The sequence below is a fragment of the Bos grunniens genome, chromosome 21, assembly GCF_055505025.1.
Source record: "Bos grunniens cultivar Pamir isolate PY7600 chromosome 21, Bosgru_T2T1.0, whole genome shotgun sequence".
NCBI classification, from domain to species: Eukaryota; Metazoa; Chordata; class Mammalia; order Artiodactyla; family Bovidae; genus Bos; species Bos grunniens.
In genome coordinates, this window is record NC_141185.1 from 41,657,881 (window position 1) to 41,681,856 (window position 23,976).

General features: G+C 43.5%; 1 protein-coding gene and 1 non-coding gene across 2 annotated transcripts in view; one reads left to right on the forward strand and one right to left on the reverse strand.

The window, feature by feature from the left end:
• The window catches only part of LOC147349497 (uncharacterized), a 45,192-nt gene that overhangs the window by 10,150 nt on the left and 11,066 nt on the right, over window positions 1-23,976 (forward strand). The gene's annotated exons all lie outside the window — the stretch shown is intronic.
• Window positions 13,986-14,058, reverse strand: TRNAG-GCC (transfer RNA glycine (anticodon GCC)). Its single transcript has one exon. It is a non-coding gene; the product is annotated as a tRNA-Gly (tRNA).

The window sequence follows — 23,976 nt, forward strand, 5'->3', positions numbered from 1 at the left end:
TCCACAGTTTATTGTGATCCACACAGTCAAAGGCTTTGGCATAGTCAATAAAGAAGAAATAGATGTTTTTCTGGAACTCTCTTGCTTTTTCCATGATCCAGCAGATGTTGGCAATTTGATTTCTGGTTCCTCTGCCTTTTCTAAAACCAGCTTGAACATCAGGAAGTTGACGGTTCACATATTGCTGAAGCCTGGCTTGGAGAATTTTGAGCATTACTTTACTAGTGTGTGAGATGAGTGCAATTGTGCGGTAGTTTGAGCATTCTTTGGCATTGCCTTTCTTTGGGATTGGAATGAAAACTGACCTTTTCCAGTCCTGTGGCCACTGCTGAGTTTTCCAAATTTGCTGGCATATTGAGTGCAGCACTTTCACAGCATCATCTTTCAGGATTTGGAATAGCTCAACTGGAATTCTGTCACCTCCACTAGCTTTGTTCGTAGTGATGCTTTCTAAGGCCCACTTGACTTCACATTCCTGGATGTCTGGCTCTAGGTCAGTGATCACACCATCGTGATTATCTGGGTCGTGAAGATCTTTTTTGTACAGTTCTTCTGTGTATTCTTGCCATCTCTTCTTAATATCTTCTGCTTCTGTTAGGTCCATACCATTTCTGTCCTTTATTGAGCCCATCTTTGCATGAAATGTTCCTTTGGTATCTCTGATTTTCTTGAAGAGATCCCTAGTCTTTCCCATTCTGTTGTTTTCCTCTATTTCTTTGCATTGATCGCTGAAGAAGGCTTTCTTATCTCTTCTTGCTATTCTTTGGAACTCTGCATTCAGATGTTTATATCTTTCCATTTCTCCTTTGCTTTTCACTTCTCTTCTTTTCGTAGCTATTTGTAAGGCCTCCCCAGACAGCCATTTTGCTTTTTTGCATTTCTTTTCCATGGGGATGGTCTTGATCCCTGTCTTCTGTACAATGTCACGAACTTCATTCCATAATTCATCAGGCACTCTATCTATCAGATCTAGGCCCTTAAATCTATTTCTCACTTCCACTGTATAATCATAAGGGATTTGATTTAGGTCATACCTGAATGGTCTAGTGGTTTTCCCTACTTTCTTCAATTTAAGTCTGAATTTGGCAATAAGGAGTTCATGGTTTGAGCCACAGTCAGGTCCTGGTCTTGTTTTTGCTGACTGTATAGAGCTTCTCCATCTTTGGCTGCAAAGAATATAATCAGTCTGATTTTGGTGTTGACCATCTGGTGATGTCCATGTGTAGAGTCTTCTCTTGTGTTGTTGGAAGAGGGTGTTTGTTATGACCAGTGCATTTTCTTGGCAAAGCTCTATTAGTCTTTGCCCTGCTTCATTCCGTATTCCAAGGCCAAATTTGTTACTCCAGGTGTTTCTTGACTTCCTACTTTTGCTTTCCAGTCCCCTATAATGAAAAGGACATCTTTTGGGGGTGTTAGTTCTAAAAGGTCTTGTAGGTCTTCATAGAACCATTGAACTTCAGCTTCTTCAGCGTTACTGGTTGGGGCATAGACTTGGATTACTGTGCTATTGAATGGTTTGCCTTGGAAACGAACAGAGATCATTCTGTCGTTTTTGAGATTGCATCCAAGTACTGCATTTCGGATTCTTTTGTTGACCATAATGGCCACTCCATTTCTTCTGAGGGATTCCTGCCCGCAGTAGTAGATATAATGGTCATCTGAGTTAAATTCACCCATTCCAGTCCATTTCAGTTCACTGATTCCTAGAATGTCGACATTCACTCTTGCCATCTCTTGTTTGACCACTTCCAATTTGCCTTGATTCATGGACCTGACATTCCAGGTTCCTATGCAATATTGCTCTTTACAGCATCGGACCTTGCTTCTATCACCAGTCACATCCATACCTGCGTATTGTTTTTGCTTTGGCTCCATCCCTTCATTCTTTCTGGAGTTATTTCTCCACTGATCTCCAGTAGCATATTGGGCACCTACTGACCTGGGGAGTTTCTCTTTCAGTATCCTATCATTTTGCCTTTTCATACTGTTCATGGGGTTCTCAAGGCAAGAATACTGAAGTGGTTTGCCATTCCTTTCTCCAGTGGACCACATTCTGTCAGATATCTCCACCATGACCCACCCATCTTGGGTTGCCCCACGGGCATAGCTTAGTTTCATTGAGTTAGACAAGGCTGTGGACCTAGTGTGATTAGATTGACTAGTTTTCTGTGAATATGGTTTCAGTGTGTCTGCCCTCTGATGCCCTCTTGCAACACCTACCGTCTTACTTGGGTTTCTCTTACCTTGGGCGTGGGGTATCTCTTCACGGCTGCCCTAGCAAAGCGCAGCCAATGCTCCTTACCCAAACTCATGTACATCGAGTCCGTGATGCCATCCAACCATCTCATCCTCTGTCATCCCCTTCTCCTCCTACCCTCAGTCTTTCCCAGCATCAGGATCTTTTCCGATGACTCAGCTCTTCACATCAGGTGAAGACATCAGAAAGACAGAGTATATGAAAAAGAGGGAAGTCTTTTATAGCCTCTTCTCAAAAGTGATAACCCATCCCTTCTGCTGTATTTTGTTTCATTAAAGTTAAGTCAGTGGTCCAGCCCATACGCACAAAGCCATGAATACCAGGAGGTGGGGATTGTTGAGGGCCATTTGGGAAGCTCTTCCTCCCTAGGGGACTCGAAGAATGGAAATACCATGGGCCACAATAGGACAGTTGAGATGGAGATCACAGGGACCCAGATAACGATATTGTTTAGTTGCTCAGTCGTGTCTGACTCTTTGCGACCCCCTGGACTATAGCCCGCCAGGCTCCTCTGTTCATGGGATTTCCCAGGCAAGAATACTGGAATGGGTTGCCATTCCCTTCTTCAGGGTATCTTCCCAAGCCAGGGGTCCAACCCAGGTCTCCTGCATTGGCAGGCAGATTCTTTAACATCTGAGCCACCAGGGAAGATCTAGATGATGGGCTGAGCTGTATTCATGGTAGGTGTCCCTCAGCCCATGCCCATCTGAGGCCTGGGAGGGCTCATAGATTGGGAAGTACCCTGTTTTGACCTTGCCCACGACATGTTCATTTCATTGCAGAGTAAACTGATCTGTATTGTAGACAATCACAACTGTCCTTGAGAGGTCTAAGAGACCCTTCCTGGGAGTGTGTTTATCAGCGATCTCCTCCTGATTCCCAGAGAACCAACATAAGCCTGACCTTGGCGGTGTTGTTGAACCACAGAGGCAAAAGAAGCCACTTTCTTTTCTTTTTTTTTTGAGACAGAATAAGGCCTAAAAATTGTTTCACCTTCACTGCGATTGTTACTTTTCTGGAAAGGGTCTCTTCTGATTTTAGACAAGGATGTAACTAATGCCTGCTGGTTCTAGTTCACAAAGTTCTTCCGGGATCCAAGTGAGATAAGGTTCATAAATGCACTTTGAAGGGACTTCCCTGGTGGTCCAGTGGTTAAGACTTCACTTTCCAATGCAAGCAGTGTGGGTTGTATCACTCTTATGGGAACTAAGATTCCATATGCCAGGGGCCAAAACACCAAAATGTTCAATAGAAGCAATATTGTAAACAGATTCTTTACCATCTGAGCCACAAGGGAAACCCACATAGCTATACAATATTATATGTTCCAGATGTATCATATAGTCATTCACAATTTTAGAGTTATTATAAAGATCACATTCTACTTATAGTTATTAAAATATTGGCTGTATTCCCCATGTTGTACAATACATTCTTATAGCTTATTTTATATCTGAAAGTTTGTACCTGCTAACGCCCTACGCTTGAGCTGCCCCTCCCCCCTCCCTCTTCCCCACCTTCCTGGGAACCATTAGTTTGTTCTGTGTGTCCGTGAGTCTTCTTTTTTGTTGTGTTCACTCAGTTCAGTTCAGTTCAGTCGCTCAGTCGTGTCCAACTCTTTTCGACCTCATGAATCGCAGCACGCCAGGCTTCCCTGTCCATCACCAACTCCTGGAGTTCACTCAGACTCACATCCATCGAGTCGGTGATGCCATCCAGCCATCTCATCCTCTGTCGTCCCCTTCTCCTCCTGCCCCCAATCCCTCCCAACATCAGGGTCTTTTCCAATGAGTCAACTCTTCACATGAGGTGGCCGAAGTACTGGAGTTTCAGCTTTAGCATCATTCCTTCCAAAGAAATCCCAGGGCTGATCTCCTTCAGAATGGACTGCTTGGATCTCCTTGCAGTCCAAGGGACTCTCAGGAGTCTTCTCCAACACCACAGTTCAAAAGCATCAATTCTTCGGCGCTCAGCCTTCTTCACAGTCCAACTCTAGACCGCCTGACCTGCTTCTTGAGAAATCTGTATGCAGGTCAGGAAGCAACAGTTAGAACTGGACATGGAACAACAGACTGGTTCCAAATAGGAAAAGGAGTACGTCAAGGCTGTATATTGTGTTCACTACTTTGTTGTATTTTCAGATTCCTCATATAAATATTATGCAACTTTGACATGGATCTCTTTGAGGCATTATGTCTCTCTGCATTGTAGATAGGGAAACCCCATCTTCTGAAGCTCAACCCTACACAGGCAGTAAAGGGCTGAGCTGTGTCCAGACCTAGGCCCACCTGCTCCCTTCTCCCCCTGGAGCCCCTGAGGTCCCCCAATCAGGTCAAGAGACACTCTTCTTCATGTCTTCAGATTTCCCCCAGTAACTGGGGATTCTGCCCCAGGTAGAAAAACAGCCATCTGGGCAAACTCCTGACACACATGTATTTCTGCCACAACTTATTAAATATGGATATATTTCATTGGGTTAAAAAAAAGGGTAACTTGTATTTTGTAAAGAAAAAAAAAAAGTTTGAAGAAAATGTAGCCCTGGTAACAGTGTATATCCACATCAAATACAAAGGTTGAAATTTCCCATTGCTGGTGGGTTAGGTCTCTGTGCTGGTAAATATCTGCGTTAGATGAAGTACCACACAGCCTTAGGATTTATTCCTTTGCAGGCATAGACTCCAGGGTGTAACCCTTTAATCTATAAAAAGTACTAACTAAAAGTAACCGTTACCATGGCAACACACTGCCTGCATCAGGAGCCTCCAAAGGCAGAGTGCTCTGGAAATGAGGCGCACCAGGGCTACCGAGACTCCAGGGGTGGACTTTGAATCACTGTTCACACTTATAGCTTTGTTCTGAGGTTCAGAAGGAAATCTCAGAGCTTGCCCCATACATACACTCTGAAAATCAAAGGAGAGCATTTCACTAGTGGATGCTGGTTTTTATATGTAATATTATATACATATGTATTTGAGGGCTTCCCAGGTGGCTCGTGGTAAAAAATCTGCCTGCCAGTACAGGTGCTACAGGAGACTCTGGTTCGATTCCTGGGTCGGGAAGATCCCCCTGGAGTAGGAAATGGCAACCCACTCCAGTACTCTTGCCTGGAGAATCTTATGGACAGAAGATCCTGGTGGGCTACAGTCCATGGGGTCACAAAGAATTGGACACAACTGAGCATGTACACACATAAATATATTTGAGGAACCTAAAAAAATGAATTTTAAAGTGCATGGGTAGATGGGTAGGGTCCATGAATAGCTATGATACTTTGGCAAAAGAAGATCTAGGGGTTGCAGGGCACACTCCCCACATGAAGTTACACTACAGAGTCGTAGCAAGAAGGCAGTGTGCTCTGGAAAAACAAAGAGGTGAATGTAGCCGCTGAGAGAGCCATGGACCCACAAGCCACACAAAGGCTTGGGATGAGCTTGGGAGAGCAGCAGCCCCCCAGACCAGTGGGGAGAAGCCCATGTGTTAGCAGCAGCGATTGGGACACCTGTCTCAGTAAATGGATTCCTCCCTACCCACCCCTCTCAAAGTAAGCAATGTCCTGTTAGAATCAATACCTAAACAGGAAAAGTATGAATGGCCCTAGAGATTGTCATACTGAGTGAAGTAAGTCAGACAGAGAAAGACAAATATCATATGATATCACTTAAATGTAGAATCTTAAAAAAGGGTACAAATGAACTTATCTATAAAACAAAAATAGAGTCGCAGATGTAGAAAACAAATTTAATGATTACCAGAGGGGAAGGGAGGGAGGGATAAATTGGGAGATTGGGATTGACAGACAAACATTATATATAAAATAGATAAACAACAAGGACCTGCTGAATAGCACGTGGAACTCTACTCAATACTCTGTAATGACATATATGGGGAAAGAATCTTTAAAAAAAGGATAGATATATCTATGCTGTTGTTCAGTAGAGCTGAGTAGTGTCCGGCTCTTTGCGATCCCATGGGCTGCGGCACGCCAGGCTCCCCTGTCCTCCACTATATATGCATATGTATAACTGATTCACTTTGCTGTACACCTGAATCTAACACTACATTGTAAACAACTATATGCCAATAAAATTTTTTGTTAAAGACAAGAAAAAGTAAAACCATGAAGTGGATGCAAAAAGGTCAAAGGAAATATCTTGGAGACCTCAGGGAGAAGACTGATCATACAAGATCCTCAATTTACCAAAGTAAAGGGCAAAGGAGGATGGATAAGACCACATAAAAACTCTATGTGTGACTCTCTGAAAGTGTCTTAGTCAAAGTTAGCAGAAAACAAGAATCTGGAAAAAGGTTTGAAATGAATAAGATTGACAAGGGGCTCATAGACAGAATAACTCTATCTGAGAGGATTTTTCATGCAATGAGAATGTTCCAGGTTTGCTCTGGCTGAGAGCCACGAATGGCTACTGAGCACTTGAAATGAGGCCAGTGTGCCTGAGTAGCTGTACTTTAATTAATTGTCATTCTAACAGGCGCACAGGACCTGTGATGACCCCACTGGGCCTGTGACGACCCCACTGGGCAGCACAGACCTGGAATATTCAAGAAACTCCTACAGGCCAATAAAGAAAGAGAGAAAACTCAAAATATGAAAAGGCAAAGAGAAAAATGTGGCTTCATCTTAACTTTTTACCTTCATCCTCCTCTGTCTCCATTTCTTTGCTCATTGTATTTTGATCTTATTGTATGTATGCACTCCTCTAATGCACCCCAGCCCCCTCTGGCAGTGAGATGTCATATATGGAGCTGACAAGTGTCCTCTCCTGAAACCAGCCACCCTGGCTGGGCCTCTCCCCATCACCCCACCCCTGACTCTGAGCTTCTACGAGACAGGCCAGCACCACACATGGGGAAGCTCCACATTCTCGTATGATGAGCCCAGGCCCAGGTTTTATGGGATCACATGTGTTCCAGTTCATTTGACGAAGAAACATTTATCAGCTACTAAGCTTTATAAGACAGTAAACAGAGGGGTCACTGATGTTTCCAGCTCAAAGCAGGCTAATTTGGATGGATCCGTCACATCCTCTTTGCTCTTTACATAGTGAAGAAAGAGGTCTAAAGTTGGGTACAGCTTCCAGCCAAAGAGAACGTGGAAGAAACTGTAATTTATTACTTAATGGAACAGGATCAGTATTTCATGTTCTTCCTGTCACTGCACCCTCAGAAGATGATCACAGTGGAGCCATCCTAAGAAGGATACTTGTCAGGCAAAGGGGAATGAGCTCTCTAGGAAGCAGGAAGGAATCCAGGCCTCCTGTGATGGTGCCACCCGTGGCATTGCAGAGGAAACAGGCATCAAACAAGGGTGGTTTGGCTCAAAAAAGTCTTTGAGGCAGAAACTGTCTGTTCCATGATTATTGTGGTTAGTTACACAGTCATGTCCGACTCTTTGCGAGCTCTTGGACTGGAGTCCACCAGGCTCTGCTGTCCATGGGATTTCCCAGGGAAGAATACTGGAGTGGGTTGCCATTCCCTTCCCTGAATCGGGCAACAAAAGCAGGTCATCTACTCCTCCAGAAGTATGAAACTGAAGGATGTGACACTGTCCTCTTTATAGAACAAAAGTAGCCAACAAAACTGGCAACTTTGTGTGGTTTCTTGTGCAGCCCTGACCCAGAAAAGGCAGCTGGACCTCCCTAGGAGACAACAGGAAGGCTACCAAGCCAAGGTCCCAGGGCTGCAGAACAGACAAGCTTCAGGTCCCAGATGGTGTGAATGGAGAGGCAAGGACCAGGGAGGCAGCCAAGAGTCTAGGGGTGGAATTAGCAGCAGAGAGAGCTGGGCCAAGTTGAGGACCCTTGGGCATCCACACCACAGTCAGTCCATCAGTCAGCTGGAAAGCCCCAAGGTCATTCCAATAGTAGATGCCATTGATCTTCAAACCCCAAGCCAAGCACTGAGATTCTACTGTATTTTTGTTGACTTGATAAATCTTTAGAGTAAGTGAAGCCGGGCGTGGCAACAAGCCCCAGGGTTTTGGAAGCTCCATGGAAGATGATGCTTCTCCCCCAGAGGTGTTCCTGGCTGGATCAGGCAGGCAGCACCGTGTAGCTGGTGGTCCAGGGTGCTCAGAGACCAGCAGAAACCTGCAGAAGGGAATGCCTGTGACCCACATGTAGGTGGGGAATGTGCAGGAGGACCCAGTTCGAAACTCTGGTTTGACTGGCTGTGAAATCTCCTATTTTACACTTTATAATGAATAATAATAGTCCATGTTTCCTTTCATTAGGAATGCATCATATAGAATTAACCCATTCAGCCCTAAAACATCTTCAAACAATTTAATAACCGTTTACATGGGGCTTCCCTAGTGGCTCAGAGTGTAAAGCGTCTGCCTACAGATCCCTGGGTTGGGAAGATCCCCTGGAGAAGGCAATGGCAACCCACTCCAGTACTCTTGCCTGGAAAATCCCATGGACTGAGAAGCCTGGTAGGCTACAGTCCGTGGGGTCGCACAGAGTCAGACACGACTGAGTGACTTCACTTCACTTACGTTAAAACATAATTTAAGCGTTCAACGAGGCTGCCTTTGATGGAAAACTTCTTGTGTAGTCATTTCACTAAATCTCCCAAACAAGTCCTTTGGGTGGCTTGTTATATTTTTTTGTAAATTTGAGGATCAACTCTTTTGTTGCAGGAGGGGGACCACTTCCAGGGCCCAAGAGTGGGCTCTCCTCTAACACTCGGAAATGAATTGTCCGAGGAGACACACATGCTGATAGAGTAAGAGACTTTATTGGGAAGGGGCGCCTGGGAGGAGAGCAGCAAGTCAGGGAATCCAGGACAACCGCTCTGCCACAAGGCTTGCAGTCTCGTGGCGACGGGTTAGATTTGGGGTTGTCTCGGCCAGTCATCTTGCTTGGACCATACTTGGTGACTCAGGGTCCTTCCTAGTGATGTGGATGTCTCTCGGCCAAGATGAATTCAAGCACAAAAGATTCTGGGAGGTTGGTAGGATATATTATGGGCTAGCGTGTCCTCCTCCTTTCAGCCCCTCCCAAATTCTTCCAGGTTAGTTTTCGTGGCGGCATCGAGCATTCTTTATCCGGATGTCCTATTGTAAGACACTTCAGGCAAGTGGTTATCCTTCTGCCTGGTCAAGGTGGGTGTTTTCTATCAGTGGTTCTCTAACCCTTTCTTTCAGAAGTAATTATGATGTAATTCAAAGTTTCAAGTCAGACAGAGCTGGGGTGAAACATGGTCCCATGCAAGGCTCTTCACCACCTCTGTGCACCTGTTTCCTCATCTGCAGTGGGGGCTGCTTTGAAAGTGAAGTGAGTGAACCTCAACATTTGTTGCCTTCTCCTCGCTTTGCTGTCCCTTTCTTACAAGGGTTCTATGATGTGACCTCATGTACGGAGAAGGCATTCAGCCCACAAACATTTCTGATGTGGAAGGAGCAGGGAAGTGAGGTCAAGGGCAGGTATGTGGGGCGGCATGCCCTAGGCTTTTCTAACCGGCAGCCCCCACCATGGCCCCAGCCCATCATGCCCAGGGTGCTGTCTTCCTGGATCCCACGGTCCCCAGAGCCCAGCTGCAGTGGTGACTAGAGGGACCTGAGCGCTAGGCCCTCAGGTGACTGTGGAGCGGGAGAAAGGAAGAGTCTCTAAGGGCTCCTCTGAAAATCAAGAGGAGAATTGTACTTTAAAAATACTTCAGAGCAGTATAGGGCTTTTGTTTTCAAATTTCTATTGTGGTAAAAATGTATGTAACAGAAAATTTGCCATCTCATGTGGTACGTATCTTCAATGGAATACTCCTCAGCCATAAAAAAGAATGAAATAAGGCCATCTGCAGCAACATGGATGGATCTAGAGATTATCATACTAAGTGAAGTATAGTAAGGAAATACAAATATCACCTATATGTGGAATCTAAAATACGACACGAATGAACTTATCTATGAAACAGAAAGACTCACAGCCATAGAGAACAGCTTGCGGTTGCCAAGGGGGAGGGTGTGGGGAGGGATGGACTGGGAGTTTGGGATTAGCAGATGCGAACTATTAAATACAGGATGGATAAACAACAAGGACCTACTATAGAGCACAGGGAACTATACTCAATATTCTAGATACACCACAATGAAAAAGAATGTATATGTATGTATAACAGTATCATTTTGCTGCACAATAGATACTTCAATAAAATAAAAATAAAGAGTACTCTGACAAAAAGAAAAAAATTACCATTTTAATCACTTTTTTAACTGCAGTATAGTTGATTTACAACATTATATTAGTTTCAGGTGTATAATATATTAGTTCAATATTTTTTATAGATGATGTACCATTTAAAGTTGTTATAAAATATTAGCTATATTCTCTGTGCCATACAATATAGCCTTGTACTTTATATTATTTTATTTTTGAAAGAGAAATTTTGTTTTGTTTTTTAATATTTATTTATTTGACTGAACTGGGTATTTGTTGTGGCACGTGGGATGTTTAATTGCAGCATGCTGGATCTAGTTCCCTGACCAGGGATTGAACTCAGGCTCTCTGCATTGGGAGCAGAATCTTATCCACTGGACTGCAAGGGAAGTCCTCATTTATTTTGTACACAGTAGTTGGAGAAGGCAATGGCACCACTCCAGTACTCTTGCTTGGAAAATCCCATGGATGGAGGAGCCTGGTAGGCTGTAGTCCGTGGGATCGCTGAGAGTCGGACACGACTGAGTGGCTTCCCTTTCACTTTTCACTTTCATGCATTGGAGAAGGAAATAGCAACCCACTCCAGTGTTCTTGCCTGGAGAATCCCAGGGACAGGGGAGCCTGGTGGGCTTCCGTCTACGGGGTCGCACAAGGTCGAACACGACTGAAGCGACTTAGCAGCAGCAGCAGCAGCAGTTGGTAGCTGTTCCCCAACTTTGCCCCTCCCCTCTTTCTTTTTCCCACTGGTAACTGCTAGTTTGTTCCCTATGTCCATGAGTTTATTTCTCTTTTGTTACATTCATTTATTTATTTTTTGGATTCCACATATAAGTGATAACATACTGTATTTATCTTTCTTTGTCTGACATTTTACTAAGCATAATATGCTCCAAGTCGATCCAAGTTTATAAATGGTAAGATTTCTTTTTTTTTAATGGCTATTGGAGAAGGCGATGGCAACCCACTCCAGTACTCTTGCCTGGAAAATCCCATGGACGGAGGAGCTGGTAGGCTGCAGTCCATGGAGTTGCTAAGAGTTGGACACGACTAATCGACTTCACTTTGACTTTTCACTTTCATGCGTTGGAGAAGGAAATGGCAACCCACTCCAGTATTCTTGCCTGGAGAATCCCACGGATGGGGGAGTCTGGTGGGCTGCCGTCTATGGGGTCATACAGAGTCGGCCACAACTGAAGCGACGTAGCAGCAGCAGTATCCCACTACATATACACATACATGCATTTTGTTGTTGTTTAGTCACCCAGTCGTGTCTGACTCTGTGACCCCATGGACCATGGCCCGCCAGGCTCCTCTGTCCATGGGATTTCCCAGGCAAGAATACAGGAATGGGTTGCTATTTCCTTCTCCAGGGGATCTTCCCAACCCAGGGATCGAACCCGCATTTCCTGCATTTCAGGCTGATTCTTTGCTGCTTAGACACCTGGGAAGCCCAAATATATATAAATATATATAAATCACATCTTCTTTATCCACTCATCTGTTGATGGACACTTAGGTTGCTTCCAAATCTTGGCTATTGTAAATAGTGTTGCAATGAACATTGGGGTGTATGAATCTTTTTAAATTAGTGTTTTCATTTTCTTCCAATGTATGGCCAAGGTGGAATTGCTGGGTCACATGGTAGTTTTAGCTTTTTGAGGAAATTCCATACTGTTTTCCATAGTGACTGCACCAGTTTACAGCCCCACCAAGAGTGTAGGGTTTTCTCCACATCCTCACCAGCACTTGTTATGTGTGGTCTTTTTGATGATGGTCATTCTGACAGATGTGTGGTGACATCACATTGTGGTTTTGATGTGCATTTCTCTGATGATTGGTGATGTTAAGTATCTTTTCCTGTGCCTGTTGGACATCTGTCTTCTTTGGGAAAATGTCTGTTCAGGCCTTCAACTCATTTTTTAATTGGGTTCTTCGGGTTTGTTTGTTTGTTTGTTTGTTTTATATTGAGCTGTGGGAACTGTTTGTAAATTTTGGATATTAACCCCTTGTTAATCATATCATCTGCAATTATTTTTTCTCATTCAGTAGGTTGTCTTTTAAAAAATAATTTTATTTGTTTATTTAGTTTTGGCTGTGTTGGGTTTTCATCGCTATGTGGACTTTTCTCTAGTTGCAGAGAGCAGGGGCTGCTGGCTAGTTGCGGTGTGCGGGCTTCCCACTGCAGGGGTGTCTCTTGTTGTGAAGCACAGGTTCTGGGGCACATGGGCTTCAGTGGTTGTCTTTTTACTGGCTTGGTTTTCTCAGCATACTGTTCCTTAGGTTCATCCATGTGGTTGCTTGTGTCAGAATTTGCTTCCTTTTTAAAGGCTGAATAATCTTCCATTGTATGGAAGATTGTATGGAGAGACCACAATTTGCATAGCAGTGTTTTTTATGTGCTCATTCTTTCTTTGCCTGTGGGAAGAAAAGCTCTTCTAAAAAATCTTACAGTTTTTACTGGGTCTATTTACAGTATATTTTCAGGTAAATGATTTTCTTCTGCACTGCAGTACAAAATAATGTCAAAGAAGTTGTTAATGCTTAGATTCAACAATCCACTCACGATGTAGTAACTTTCCCTTCTGGTCTGTTATTTGCTTGGAGATAAAAATAGAGATTTCAACCTCAGAGTGGAGTTGCTTTAATGTATTAATTTAGTATGTTATAATTAAAACTGTTGTGAATTCTGTAGCCGCATTTTTCAGAGGTTGAGAAAACCTTTTTACAGTTTGGTTCAAGTAAATTCACACTTCTTGAGTTCTGTTTTGTGCTTTAGGAGCTAAAAATGAAAGAAGGATTAAAAACAAAGGCGACACCACCATTGTGGCGTGCCTGTGCTTGTGCAGAAGCAAAAGGATGTGTGCAATGCCTACTCTGCTTCTAAATGACACATTCCCAGACTCAGCCGAAGCTCTGGGACTAAGTTTGAGCCCAAGGATGCTGTCACACGTGTCTTTCTCCTAACTTTTGATTGAGGTCAGCTCTCTGAATCCATTGTCAACTGTGCTCTCATATTTCAGACTGAATTCTCTTTAAATCAGTTGAAGTATTATTTTTAAAAGAAAGAGAACTCTCCAGAGGAAGGAGATTGCTAAAGTGTATTCATTGTTATTTGCCACCAGAGTTTTGGGGATGGCAGGAGCCTTAGCGATTAGTGGGACATAGGCCATTTGGGACTCCCTAGCATCACACCCTAATGTCTGTCTTGGGGGGTCTTCCATCAGATAAGGGGCACTAGGTCCTTCTCTCCTGCCTCAGCGCAGCCTGGAGGCTACATGTTAACACTGAGTCTTGAGGACTGGATGCAAGGGTAGGGGGCAGGGGCAGGGATTAAAGGTCATGCTGTCCTGCTGGCAGCAGCTGTATCCCAATGGTCCTCTTCCTGCCGCTTCCTACTTCCTGCCTCTCCAGGGATTTCTGGTCCCACTGCTCTGGAGGCAGCAGGGGCCCTCAGTACATGTTTGTTAGTTTTTTTTAATATATATATATATATTTATTTATTTATTTTTATTTACCTTCTTGACTGCGCCAGATCTTAGCTGTAGTAAGGGATCTAGTTCCCTGACCAGGGATTGAACCTGGGCCCCCTGCGTTGGCAGCATGGAGTTCTAACCACTGGACCACCAGGGATGTCCCCTGAATGTTTGTGGGTACAAATGCCTGAAGACCAGCAGCCTAGGGTTCACAGGAAAGTCAGGGAATGTAACCTTGGTTCGGAAGCACACTTAGGTCAGGTGCCACTACTGCCTCTTACAAGATGCGTGGCCTTGGACCAGAGCTTCCCCCATGATGTTTTCCGTTCCTCACTGTGCAGTGGGGTGGAGGGTTTGCCTTGCACAGTCACTGTCAAACAAGACCTGAATGTGAGAGTACTTTTAAAACTATAACTTATTATACATTAGAAATGGCTTCACTTTTGTTAACCAGAAGCCTGCAAGCCCACTAGAGTTAGATTGAAATGGCTTTGTGTTTATAGTTACAGCTCTCATGTCACAGCCTCCTGACCCTAACCTCATCTGCTAGATACGTCTGTCCTGTTCCTGGAAGGACTGCTTCAGGCTTCAGGGTTGGCTTAGTCCAGGATTCCAGTCCTCCAGTGCTGTGCCTGTAGTGTCTGCCTCATGTTTATTACCCAACACAGAGGTGTCCAAGGGAAGCAAGCAGGAGTCTGTTCCATAGCTCTCTCAAAAGGAAATGACATGTACGTGATACTATATTTAAAATGGGTAACCAATAAAGACTTACTGTACCGCACAGGGAACTCTGCTCAATATTCTGTAATAACCTAAATGGGAAAAGAATTAGAAAAAGAATAGATACATGTATATGAATAACTGAATCACTTTGCTGTATATATGAAACTAACACAGCATTGTTATTAATAGTCAACTATACTCTAACTTAAAATAAAACAAATGGATCTTAACACTTAAGAAAAAAACCAGTGTAACAAAAAGGAAATGAACCTACAGGAAAACAGAGGCATAACACTCTTTGACATTGCAGCAGTATTTTTTATAGATCCCTCTCCTAGAGTAATGGAAATAAAAGCAAAAATTTGTGCATGGTACCTAATTAAACTTAAAAGCTTTTGAACAGCAACAGAAGCCATCAACAAAATGAAAAGACAACCTACTAAATGGGAGAAAATATTTTCAAATTATTCTACAGAGAAGGGATTAATTTCCAAAATAAACAAGCAGGTCACACAACTCAATATAAAAAAAAAAATCCAAACAATCCTATCAAAAATGGGCAGAAGATCTAAACAGATATTTCTCTAAAGAAGACATACAGATGGTCAACAGCAGACAGATAGTATATGATATCACTTACGTGCAAAATCTAAAATATGACACAAATGAACATATTTACAAAACAGAAACATTCACAAACAGAGAACAGACTTGTGGTTGCCAAGGGGGAAGTAGGGGAGGGATAAATTAGGAGGCTGGTGATTAGCAGATACATACTACTATATATATAATAGGTAAAGGACAAAGACCTACTGTATAGCACAGGGAACTGTATTCAATATCCTATAATAAATAAGTGGAGGAATTTCCCTCGTGGTCCAGTAGCTAAGACCCTGCACTTCCAGTGCAGGGGGCAGGGTTCAATCCCTGGTTAGGGAACTAGATTCCACATACCACAACTAAACTTCACATACCTCAACTAAAAGAAGATCCTGCGTGCGGCAACTAAAGACTCCACATGCCACAACAAAGATTGAAGATTTCTATGTGCTGCAACCAAGACCAGGCATAGCCCAATAAATGTTAAAAAAAAAAAAAAAAAAACACAAGAAACCATAATGGAAAAGAAACACATTATCATAGACTGCAAGAGGAATATTTGAGATCGCCTGATACTCTGGCTTTCTCATAATTATAAGACGGTTTAGGACTTCCCTAGTGGTCCAGTGGTTAAGAACCCGCCTTGCAATGCAAGGGACACTGGTTGGATCCCTGGTCTGGGAAGATCCCATATGCCACAGAGCAACTAAGCCTGTATGTCACAACTACCAAGCCCAGGCTCTAGATCATCTGTGAGCCTTTACGAAGTCTGTGCTGCGACAAGAGAAGCCATGGCAACAAGAAGTCCAAGAACCACAGTGAAGAGTAGCCCCCACTGGTGGCAACCAGAGAAAGCCCTTGTACAGCAACGAAGACCCACCACAGCCAAAATAGAAAACTAAATAAATAAATCTTTTAAAAAAGAGAGAGAGTGCTTAGTTGATGTGGTTGGAGACCACGCTGGTGAGGAGCACAGTGGTTTTTTGGTAAAGACGTGGCTGGTCCCATCACAACATCAAAGTGCAAATGGGAAGCATTTATAACACTGAAGGTTGGGATCCAAATCATTTGTGCCCCTGAGTGGGGAAAAGTCTAATTACAAGAGCTGTCACAAGACTGTCCAGGGCATTCGCTAAAAAGCACTGTGTCTCAGAATTTAAAGTGCATATGGATTAAATGGGGATTTTGTCAAAAATACAGATTCTGATTCAAGAGAGTTTATATTTCTCACAAGCTCTCAGATGATGCCAGTGCTGCTTCTGTGAGGACGCACTTAACTTAGAAAGACTGAAAAACTAAGGGCAGTGGGAAACAAACATGATTCCCACTACAGCCCTTCGTTCTGCTAGTTCATTGAGTTTTAAAATGTAGATTTTGATCTAAGGACTTGATTGCATGTGTGCTGATTCGCTTTAGTTGTGTCTGACTCTTTGTGATCCCATAGACTGTAGACCTCCAAGCTCCTCTGTCCATGGGATTCTCCAGGCAAGAATACTGGAGTGGGTTGCTGTGCCCTCCTCTAGGAGATCTTCCCGATTCAGGGATAGAACCCACATCTCATGTCTCCTGCATTGGCAGGTGGTTTATTTTCCACTAATGCCACCTGGGAGGCCCAAAGACTGTTCTCCAACTGAGATCCATTAGCTCTAAGAAGTACCAATGATGATTCCAGAGCCCTTTGTTTAATTAGAATTTCATGTTTTTAAAGACTTGATTGCAAACATGAAATTCTATCTAAACGAAGAACTCGAGAATCATTTGCACATACTTTTTAGGAAGAGCTAATGGATCTCAGTTGGAGGAGAGACTTCCTTCAAGGGGGATTCAGAAACATTTAGGGTCAGCATGGTTGCCATGACAACAGGGAAATTCTACCACCATTTGGTGCCTGAAGGCCCAGGATGCTATCTGATAATGTGTGCAATATTTCTGAGCAAAGAATTGTCCCACCCAAAATGCCAAGAGAGCCCCATGAAGATACATGGCCAACCCCAGTGGAGACAGATGCTGAGCCCATGCCAGGGACCTCAGGCAATCAGTTCTTTGATCTTTTTTAGTTTGTAGTCTGGAACAGTTGGCCTTGCCTGTGTGTTTTAGCACATCTTTTCAGAATTTTGGCTGCCTCTGGAATTTTCCAGAGGAAAGAGAGGCCGACACTGGTACCATATTTCATCAAGTTGTGGCCATTCTCTCAACAGAGGATGAGCTCAGTGGGGAAGAATTCAGGAAGTCCTGCAGAGTCTGTATCCATCAATATTCGAAAGAAAAATCAGAAAAGAGAAAGATGATGAAGTGAGACATTTTTAAAGGGATTTTTTAATTTCTATTTTTTAAAAGTATTTATTTATGTATTTGTCTGCACCAGGTCTTGGGGAGGGCACACAGGATCTCCGATCTTTGTTGTGGCATGCGAACTCTTAGTTGCAGCATGTGGAATCTAGTTCCTTGTGCTCAGTCGCTTAGTCGTGTCTGACTCTTTGAGACCCCAAGGACTGTAGCCTACCAGGCTTCTCTGTCCATGTTCTCTAGGCAAGAGTACTGCCATTTCCCTCTCCAGGGATCAAACCTGGGCCCTCTGCATTAGGAGCTCGGAATCTTAGCTGGACCAGCAGGGAAGGCCCAAGACATTTTTGAAGATAAGGAAAACTCGAATCAACTCAGTGTGGTAGAAAAGAGGCCTTCACAACTATGGTTTCAGAGACTAGTTGAAAACAAAAGGATGAACTATTGGATACAGAGATAAGTATATTCAACACAATATAATTATGACAATAATGTGTAGCTTTTCAAGTTTCCGTATTAAGTTTGAGTTGGGAAACTCCTGGAGAGGTTTTGAAAGGCCAGTGCCATTCAGTCTGGGGAAGGTTTGTTCATCCTGGGGAGTCTGGGGGAGCCAAGAAGATGGGAACAATCTCCAGTGCCCAAGAGGGGCAGTTTCACTGCGTTCACACCTCAATTCCCCCCTCACCACATTGGGATAGCTATCCTCCAACAACTCTAAGATGGGTAAACACTTCATCTGATAAAAAGTTAGCTACAAAATTAACATCATGTGTGTGAAGAGCCCATAATCATGTGTTCATGTGAAGATGCTCACTTGCGGGTGGCTGACCAGTCCCCCTAACACAAGACTACCCACACGCTGGAGGCAGGTGATGGTTCAGGGCCCCAGGCCTGGCAGGGCTCTCTTCCTCTGGGTGAGAACTGGCCGCACTGAGGCCAACTTGGCTTCAAGAACCAGAAGCTCCCTGCCCTGGTGAACCTTCTTATAAAGTGGTGTGTGGGGAACTGCTCAATATTTTGTAATAACCTAAATGGGGAAATAACTTTAAAAAGAATAAGTAAGTAAGTAAAGTCGCTCAGTTGTGTCTCTTTGCGACCCCATGGACTGTAGCCTACCAGGCTTCTCCGTCCATGGGATTCTCCAGGCAAGAATACTGGAGTGGGTTGCCATTTCCTTCTCCAGGGGATCTTCCCGACCCAGGGATCGAACCCGGGTCTCCCACATTGGAGGCAGACGCTTTAACCTCTGAGCCACCAGGAACAATAGATACCTGTTTATTAGAACTCAATCAGTTTGCTGTGCACCTGAAACTAACACATCATTGTCAATCAACTATACTTCAATATAAAATAAACATTTTTTAAAAAGGAAACTTCCCTGGTGGTCCAGTGGTTAAGAATCCGCCTGCTAATGCAGGGGACCTGAGTTCCATCCCTGGTCAGCCAAGCCTTGTGCCACAACTACTGAGCCCACGTGCCACAACAAGAGAAGCCACGACAACAAGGCCACATACTACAATAAAGAGGAGCTCCCACTTGCTGCAGCTAGAGAAAGCCTTTGCACAGCAATGAAGACCCAGCACAGCAAAAAATACATACGTAATTAATTAATTAAAAAAGAGGACTTAAAGGCCTTGATTGTGGTGATAGTTTAATAGATATAGAGCTATCTCCATTTCATCAATTTGCATATATTAAATATACAGCTTTTGGCATATCAATCATACATCAATAAAGTGGTTTAAAAAGAAAGAAAAGGCATGTTGTGTGGAGGTTCTTCTGCAGTGGTGCCACAAGCTCCAATGTAAGGGATGTAGGCAGGATGTCCAGGCCCCCTTCTGCAGAAGGCCACTATGAGACCCGGGAGGAACCATCAGGCAGGAGAGAGCCACGTGGAGAAGGCTGTGTATGCTTTGCTCTGCTGCTCAAACTCACTCCCACATGCTCTGTTACACCAGGTGTGAGTGTGTGCACACATTTGTGCTTCCCCTCAACCTGTAGCCTACCTGCAGAGATGCAGGCCACAGCTGGGATGTACAGAGAAAACGTTGTTTCTCGTTGTGTTTTCATAACTTCCCACCTTCCTCAAGTACCTCTCAGGGCAACAGAGCAAACACACCAACAGACCCAACTAAATGGCCCATCAGGTTTAAAGTTCAGAGACAAATGGTTCTTTTGTCTGTTACTGGGCATGGGCCAGCCTCCCAGTTCCATCTGTCCAAGTGTCTGAGTGTGAGACGGTCTTCCTCTGGGTCCCAGGGGCACTCCTGGCTGTGTGGGCACTAAGCTCCCTGATGGCTTGAGAGCTGAGGCCTTGGGGAGCCTGCAGCTCTCCGAAGGCATGGCCCCGGTAGGCCCAGCTTCTCCCCCATCTCTCTGGCTAAGCTCCTCCAAGAGCCTGCATTATCCTCCCTGTGACGCCTTCAGGGCCCCTGCAGCCTGGCCTCACCCCACCACCAAGACTCTGGGTGGCTCCCAGCTCAGGGCAGTGCTGGTGGGGACCGGTAAACTCTTCAGCTGAGCTCTGGGCTCAGGGCTCCTCAGGAAGCTAGGTCCCCTCACATGGACTCATAGGACCCCACCCAGCAGCCCCCTTGTAGATCCCCTGTATTCTGCACCCCTTCTTGCTGGAGCTTGACACCCACATCACACTGACCATGTGGCTGGACCCTTCTTGCTCTCTTGTAGCACCCTCCTTCAGAAAGGAGGAGCTCCCTTCACATCTCCTCTTTGAGAGCTTTCTCTCACTGGACTGAAGAAAGCCCCGAGGCCCAGCAGAGACAGACAGAAGGACCCTCTTCTCTCATCACTCTGGGAGATGGTTTAAGTTCCAAGTCGGGACTAGGCCATTCGAATGGCTACTCAATGAGTCAATCAAATGCACAAAGCCTTATTTCAAGCCTAGCATCAAGCCAAAGAGGGTGCATGTGAGCTCTCTACCCTGGCCAGTAAGCCTCTTGACTCTGCATCGAGAGAGGTTGAAATGAAATATGACTTAAGGATAAAATGCACTGGTTTTGTGTTTGTAAAATACTGTTTTCATTACAACTGTTTTATAGGGTCTTGAAGGGGAAAACAAGACCAAGCAACAAAGAAATACAATTCAGTAACTTTAATGGGGGTTTCCCAGGTGGCACTAGCGGTAAAGAACCTGTCTGCCAATGCAGGAGACATGGGAGACATGGGTTCGATCCCTTGGTTGGGAAGATCTCCTGGAGAAAGGTATGGCGACCCACACTAGTATTCTTGCCTGGAGAATCCCATGGAGAGAGAAGCCTATAAAGAGAACCATTGTTAACACCAGGCTTTTGCCATCCTAAATGAGGCATGACTCATATTTTGCATGTGATCTGTTTGTTTGACTATTTGCCTGTACAGCTAGAATCCTGGTTGTTAGTAGTACATGCATTTGCTAGTTATTCTCCTGTCCTCTTTTCAGCCTCCGTCAACTAATTTATGTTAACTTTCCCCCCAAAAGAGAGTACTTGAATGTCAGAGCAAGTGACTTGCATTCCAGGACACACTGTAACTTCCAGAGCACTGAGTCAGCAATCTAATGATTTAGCCTGCATCCGCCTGACAGCTGTTTATTTCTTTCAGTGTAATTTCAGAGAAAAATATCCAGAAGGGATTTGCTGCCCTAAATCTATCAGGAAACATATTTAAGATACTCTGTAGTTTCATAATATGAAAAACTAAAGTTAACTCATCCTATCATAAAAGGGTTACAATTTCAGGTATTGTTTGTCTGAACTCGGGCAAAAAGGTGTTAAAAGCATGGAACAAATACCTTGTAGAGATTCAATGAGATAACACATGGGAAGAGCAGAAGGTGAGAAATGTTTCCAGTACTATTTTAAGGCAATTAAAAGAATTGGAAAGAACCTTTCAGTGTTAGCTGATTGAGATCCAAGGTTTCAGCACCTAGACAGGAGCTTCCTTCCTGAATTCTGGCAGGTGTGCAGGGCTGCTCAGAGATCAGAAAACCTTGGAATCACAGCCAGTGACTGTAAGAAGATCCAGGTTGGAAGGACTGATTCCTCAGGCTCAGACTGAAGTCAAGGACTTAGCAGCAAGCCAGATAGGGACCAAAGGCCAAATCAGTCCCCTGAGAGGAAGACAGGACCAAATCAGCTTCCAGAAGCCAGGAGAGAGTGTGGTCAGCAGTTTGTACCCACATGGTGACTCTTACCGGTTCTCCTGATTCCAATTCTACCCCTCCTCGGTGCTTCAGACTTAGAGCAACTAGGTGGCACTTGTGGTATAGAACCTGCCTTCCAATGCCAGAGATGTAAAAGGTGAGGGTTTGATCCCTGGGTCTGGAAGATCCCCTAGAGAAGGAAATGGCTACCCGCTCCAGGATTCTTGCCTGGAGAATCTCATGGACAGAGGAGCCTGTCAGGCTACAGTCCATGGGATTTCAGAGTCAGATACGGCTGAAGTGAGCTAGCATGCAGGAAGATAACTAAAACCAGAAATAGTCCAAAAGTCAAGAATGAAAATGATACACAAAAAAATATCCATTTACTAAAAAAGAGGCGATAGAGGAGGAATAGAGGAACCAAGAGTCATATAGAAAACAAATGTCCAGATGGCAAAGATACTTCCAACTAGATAAATTAAAACACCAAATGTGCATGGATTAAACACTCCAATCAGAATTCACAGATTGTCAGGCTGGATTTTTTTAAAAATCCATTAGATTCAAAGAGGTTGAAAATAAAGGATGGGAAAGACATATTATGCAAATAGTGACTGTAAGAGAACCACAGTGGCATATTAATACAAGACAAAATATGCTGAAGGAAAAAAGTTATTAAATGCAGAGGGGCTTAACATTTTAAAAAAACAATGTGCATAGCTAACATTAGAGTTAATTCTTTGTGTTGTACAGTTTTGTGTGTTCTGACAAGCTCATAGTCTTGTATGCACCCTTATAGTATGACACAGAATAGTTATACCACCCCAGAGAAGTCCAATACGTGGGACTTCCCTGGTGGTCCAGTGGTTAAGACTTTGAGCTGCCAATGCAGGGAGTGCTGGTTCAGTCCCTGGTTGGGGAACTAAAATCCCCACATGCTGTGTGGCCAAAAAATTTTCTTTAAAAAACTCCAGTATTCCACCTATTAATCTCTCTCCCCTCTTCTGGTGAACCCCTGGCAATGACTGATCTTTTTACTGTCTCTCTTTATAGTTTCTAAGTCTTGGTTAAAAGCCTCTAACTTCCTGCTCTGTACATCTATTGTTTTCTTGAGTTCTTTGAACATCCTTATGATAATAACCTTGAACTCTTTCTTAGGTAGACTGTTTGTCTCCACTTCATTTAGTTCTTCTGGGGCTTTATCTTGTTTCTTCATTTGGAATATATTCCTCTGGTCTCTTTACCTAACTTGGTGTTTTTATGTCTGTGTATCTTATCTCTTGGTTGCATATATACTGTTCTTTCTTTCTTTATATAGATCAAATTTCTGATCAATATCAATTTTCTTATCTCTGAAGATCTTTTTTTCTAACATCTTACGAAGTATGTCTCCTGGTAATAAATTACCTGGATTTTTTGTCTTCTGCGAAACTCTTTCTTCCTTCTTCACTTTTCAAGGATAGCTTCACTGATATGACATTCTAGATTGGTATTGTTCTTTCTGTACTTTAAATGTTTTACTCTGTTATCTTTTTGCTTACATGGTTTTTGAGAAAAAGCTAGATGAATTCTCATCTTTGTTCATCTACAGTTAAAAGTGTTTTGGGACTTCCCTGGTGGTCCAATGGTTAGGACTCTGCACTTTCACTGCAGGGAGCATAGGTTTGTTCCCTGGTTGGGGAATTAAGATTCTACAAGATGTGTGGTGCAACCAAAAACAGTATTTTTCCTCTTGTCTCTGGTAATTTTCTTTGTTCTGAAGTCTGTCTTATATAAATAAAGCCTTTTTAGGGAAAGATGATTCCAATGGCATTTAAACTGTTTTAAAGCACAGAGGAGAAAGGAAGCCTTCTTAATGTATTCTCGAGTTAGTGCATTATGACTTCTAAAACCATCCTGCAGGTGGCTCCCATACAGATACACACACTCACAGAGCATCCCTATTTTAAAGTCTTATGAACTTACTTATGAAGTTACACATCCCTGATACACACTTAAGAGCATGTTTTACAAGAAACACACAGTATTACTAAGCAAGGCTTAATTTAAGAATGAAAGAATCCTTTGATGTATGAACTTCATTCATTAATAAGTAATAATGAAAGCCTGATTTTTAAAAAATGAAAGCCTTACAAGCCATTTGAAAATTTTGTGTTACTGACAAGACTTTCAAAATACTGTAACAGAAAGAGAAATTTGTTTTTAAATAGATAATACCAAGGTATGTTTAATGATAGAATGCTCTTTTTGTTTTTGAAAATATTTTGATTGGAAGACAAAATCCTGAGGGAGTGGTTTGTCCTGGAATGCTCAACAAGAAAATTGTGA